Here is a 6,000-nt window from a genome sequence, read left to right on the forward strand (position 1 = left end):
TAGTGAAATTTGTGACAATATGATGTTCATAAAATATAACACTTAGATTCCATCCTCAGCACAGATGCTTACTGGAGAGATTATTTAATATTTAGTAACGAAATCGAAGTGTCAACACCGAAGCGGTACAGGTTAAACGATAAAACTTTTTTTTTTTATTAAGTTAGAGCAAGCCCGGATTAAGGGGGGGCAGGGGGGCCTTGGCCCCCGGGAATCTATAGTTAGAATTTATTTACGGGCGCCTCTGATTTGTCCATTACTTTTTTCGTTATAGGCTATAATATAACACTGCATAAATCTCATTAAATTAAAATCGATGATTATTTGGCTAGGAAAAAAAGGTTGTAAATTATAATTTATAAGTAAAGTGATATATTATCCATTATTTATTGCTATATACCTAATATTTATTTAATATTATATTTATTATAACAGGTACCTAATATTAAATAATATTATACAATGTGTCCCTGGGTGAAGTGACTGGCCAACATCATATGAAATTATATCAAAAATGATGAAGAAATACCCTTTAAAGATTGAATTTAACTTTTTTATTTTTTCAGTTATGGGCAATTAAATTTTTTCTTATCAAAACCATGTGTATCACGCATTTGCTTATGTATCTTCAAAACTTTTCAACATTTTTACGTAATTTTATTTTTATTTTAAAGCTATTTAATTGTCCTATCAACTGACATACGCAATTAAATCAGAAATGTGCTAATTATTTTTATTAAATTTAAAAAAGAGAAAAAAGTTAGCAAAAATTAGTGTTTTTAAAAGGAAATTGTGCATTATTCCAAATAATTTATTATTAACTATGAGTTTTTTGTTTTTTGTATTATGACAACTAAAATTTACCGAATAGTATGAAATTAAACGATAGACGAACAATTAACCGACTCAATCCTAGAAAAACTAAGATTGTGACGATTAACAGGAATATATTATGAAAACCAAACATTCAAGGTATTCTACGCATTGTTCAGTAGAATTCAGTAGAATAATACAAAAACGAAAAATCCATACTAAGTAATAAATTATTTGGAATAATACACGATTTCCTTTAAAAAATGATAATTTTTGCAAACATTTTTCTACTTTTTTAATTTAATAAAAATAATTATCGCATTTCTAGTTCAATTGCGTATATCGGAATGTTGATAGGACAATTAAATAGCTTTAAAATAAAAAAAAATACATCAAAATGTTGAAAACTTTTGAAGATATATAAACAAATGCGCGATATGTATGGTTTTGATAAAAAATAGTTAATTGTCCATAACTTAAAAAATAAAAAAGTTAGACCCAATCTTTAAAGGGTATTACTTTATCATTTTTGGTATACTTTCATATGACGTCGGCTGGTCACTTTATCCCGGACTACATTATATTCATTAATATTTTTTTTTCGTACTGTGGCCTCATTTAAAACTTTGGCCCCTGAGCCTCAAATTTCTTAATCTGGGCTTGAGTTAGAGAATGAGTCTGAACGACTTCTTGTCAGTTATCCCGTTTGAATAAAAAATCTAAAATTTTATATATATTTTTTTTTGTATTTGGCTGGATCATTGAAAATGTGCAAAATAACTTAAGTACAGCGTTTTTCCTTAGTAAATAAAAGTATTAAACCGTTTTTATTGCCAAGTAATAACATAAAAGTAACTTTAATTCGTATAATAAGAGAATACAGAGCGTGTTAGATTCCTGACTGAGTAACACGTTATCGCAACCGCATTTTTATCTACCGATAGAAGTGTTCCTACTCTGCTCTACGAGAAATCGTTAATATGATTTTATTAAGCGCGATAAGCTGTCTACCTAGTTAGAATCAATTTCGATATACAATTGCGTCTATTCGCAATGACTACCATATGCCTAAAACATCGGGAAATTTAAACTCAATCTCTAATAAACTATTACATTAGCTATTAATTATAACATTAACTATTATATTAGCGTCCAAATATTCAACTCAAATCCACTTACCCAACACCTCCTCAACCCAAGACAATCCCACCACCAACGGTATAAATAACAACCAACCTGCTTCAAATCGCCCAATAAACAGCTCTCAAACTAAAAGCTTCGCCGAAACAACAGCCAACTCTCTCACTCCAAAAATGAACCAAGCTATCGTAATTAACTCAATAGACGGAATTAAACAAATCCAGTACATAACTGCGCTCAATAAAATTTCTGACGCAACCAACATAATCTCCGCGTCACTTATATGGTATATCTAATAACAGGTTTTGCGTTTTCCTTAAAAACCAACAGATAACTAACGACATCAAAAATAACGCAGATATGTCGGACCCACAGGCACACTAAGCTATTTTCAAAAGGCCAGCCCCTCAATCCACATGCCCGTCAGCAAGGCACTCCCCCTCGCTGACCTCTCATATACCGGAGTTAGGTGAGGATGTACCCACTGTTAAAAACACAAATTCAAAAAACCAAACCACGAAAAAAATTAAAGTGAGATCAAGATCAAACTCCTCAACGAGGTCCACTGAAATATTAGATGACCTTCTCGAGCCAGCGACGGCTATCTTGCAGAACAAAGACTCCTCCCTTACCTTAATCTCGTTCAAATAATATATTCTAGAAAACTTCTCGAACAAAAATTTAAACATACATGACCTGTACAACAATGCTGGGTCCAAAGCTACTGAAGTACTCGATATGGCCGAAAAAGTAAAATTATTCATGGTGAACAGAAAAATAAAATCCGAAATATCAAGATTAATTAATCTCCTATTCCAATCATTACCTCCCTCTGTAGAGTCATCTCTGCAGACCTCCAACCTGAATCAATCTAACCAATAAAACACTGCGTAAACGAGCCAAACTTTGTTTTACGACCTAATTGTACTTAGAAATTTAACATAATATGCGATATGCGTTTAATGCAATACACATTTTCAGCAAATATAATTTTTATTAATGTAAGGCAGTAGATGGTGGCATGGCGCCATTACAAAAAAAAAGAGAAAAAAAATTACGAATTAATAGACACTATAAACACAAAAATCATAAATTTTTAGGTGCGGCCTTACCGTAGGTACTGACAGTGCGATTTGTTATAAATTATAATATATCAGTTGTAAACGGTCAACAAACTGTTTGATTTCGTTAACTCCGCAATAACGCGATTAATATCATTGAAATCAAATTTAACACATCCATTACAGTGACCCACAAGACATCTAATGTACAGAAGATCGGAACCCATAAGTCCAACACTTTTTAAATGCAATTACAATTGAATTTTAATTTTCAATTTGACATACCAACAACCAACTGCAGGATCCAATTTGCTATTATAGAAACTTACACTGAAGTGGGTGCACACTAGATGTAACTCAAAATTGAATAACTGTATATACTTTAAATTTTCACTAAATGTTGATATGACCATTTTCAAAATATTTTGAAATTTTTAGCTAATTACAGGAATAATTCATTTTCTTTTTTCCTCTCAATATCAATAAGACATCAGATATCTTTGTAATTTCAAAATATTGTTCATGATGGGTAGGTACTTGAAACTTTTAAAGTATGTTATTATATTTTATATACACAGTGACATTTTCAAATGTAATGCTTTTGGAAATAATTATTTCAACCTACTGTGTAGTAGTAATAAATAGCAATAATATTATATACTTAGTAATATAGGCTGACAGATCGTCTTCGCTCAGAATCATTTTTCGTATAAATCATGTATATAATATCATTGAATTCCACTTAACATAATATCCATATTACAGTGACCCATTCCACGTCTATTGTACATTGGAGCGGTAACTTGCACTTTACCACCTTTCTAGGTCTATCAACTAGAAATTAATTGCAAAGTTAGCAATTAGTTGGAACAAACATATTAACTGCGATATTATACTAAGCATTTTTTTTAGCAAAGATAAAAAAAATCTAATAACTTTTTTTTTAAATATTTATATAAGGTTATATACATAATAAGTGTTATCTGACTTAGTAGATATAATATTATATACTGGGTGTTTAATTTATTAAAGTTAAATTTTATTAGTAATAGATTTTGAATAACTTGAACAAACACAATTTAAATAACTTAAAAGTTCTAATAATCACGTGTATATTAAAAAATAATCGATAAATTACTATATTTTATATCTTCCTGATTATATAAGACTATAGTCCTATATAAATGTCTTCGGTAACTCCTATTTATAATTATCAAAAATACTGAATATTAAACTATAATTTTATGAAGCATCAAAAGCTATAAATACAATTTAACGAAAAAAATACGGAATACTGTATTTGACTATTCACATAACTGTCGTAATATCAGTTAACTATACCTACTTATAAAAAGCATCTGAAAACCGTAATAAATTACATCGATATCAGTGAACGTGTCAAATGAATCATACCTTATTACATATCAATTATCATGCTCACGACCTATGCGACCTACAAGGGACCAATAGTCTGTTTAGATTCAGCTTATAATTTAAATTTTTTTTTATCCATAACAGGTATTTGAGTAGTATTTTAATTTAAATATAATATTTAGTTGTTGGTAATCTAGAATTGTGACCAGTTATATAATGTTTGGTTTTAATTTCAAATGAGACAATTTAATATATTTTTAATGCTTAAATAACAGTATTAATCGTCATCATTTTAATTTTAGAAAAAATATGCAGTTAAATAAAAATTTAACTTTTTTTTAAAGCAGTTCATTTATCATAAGAGTACGTAACGATATTAGAAAGTGTCATGTGTGTGTAACAATGGGCAATAAACGGCAATAAATAAACATTTGAACTATTAACTCAACGGATCATTTATTATTATATTATTAAATATAATTTTTATGCATTCATTTCACATGGTACGTAATTTAAGGTTTTTATAATAATAATGTATTATATTTTAGATTCTGAGCTGAGCAATGAATGTATTGATTTTACAAAGATGTGGGAAAGTGACTCTAGTCGGTGCATTTGGAAGGTCAACATTTTTAATTTTCTATAGTTTTCAAAAGCACAGGAAAAACAAAACAAAAATTAAGGAAAAACTGTAATTTTTACGCAAAATTGGTTTTCGACAAAATTGATTTTGGTTTTTGGTGTAAATTTAAAACAAATGACCGTAGATAATAGTATTTTCATTGAATGTTTATATTAGCATTTTCTATACACGATAACATTTAAAAAATATTTTGACTTGTTTTGAGGGGTTTACGGACATTTATAGAATCCAATTTTGTTAGTTTTTTTTGGTATAAATGTCAATAAAATGTTATTCGTTGAAACGAAAAGCTTGAAAATTGAATAGAAGGCTCCTAGTATATTGTTATAATAACAGTTGAAAAATACTAAAAATATATATCAATTTTTTTATAAGCATTTAAAGTTCAAATATTGACAAAATACGTAAAAATTATTTTGAATCCATAAAATTTCTTTTTTTAAATCTAAGATTTGAAAATTTAATACAAGATTCCTCTTAAGTTTGTCTAACTTTATTAAAAAAAAATGTCTACCTGAAAGTCAAATTAAATTTTTATGAATGTTTGAAGTTCAAATGTTTACAAGATTATTTACTCGATTTCTTATGTAGTGATTTTCTTATTTTGCTGTAATTCAGAAACGAATACCTGTGGGTACTTGAAATTTACATCATAGATGTTAAGGTTATCAAATCCTATACCTACTTGATAACATTTTCAAAATATTTTGACTCATTTTGAGCAGCTTACGGAAAATTTAATAAAACGTTCCTGACATAATGTTACAGTAGAGGTTATAAATAACATAAGCAAAATTTTTTTTTATAAGCATTTAAAGTACAAATTTTGACAAAATGTATTAAATTTGATTCTGTAATTAAAAATGTATGAAATGTTCGACTTTTATAGATAAGGATTGAAAATTTAAAACAAGGTTCCACGTAAATAGGTAAATAAATTACTTTTTTCACAATAATATCATCAAATAA

The sequence above is a fragment of the Acyrthosiphon pisum genome, chromosome A2, assembly GCF_005508785.2.
Source record: "Acyrthosiphon pisum isolate AL4f chromosome A2, pea_aphid_22Mar2018_4r6ur, whole genome shotgun sequence".
NCBI lineage: Eukaryota > Metazoa > Arthropoda > Insecta > Hemiptera > Aphididae > Acyrthosiphon > Acyrthosiphon pisum.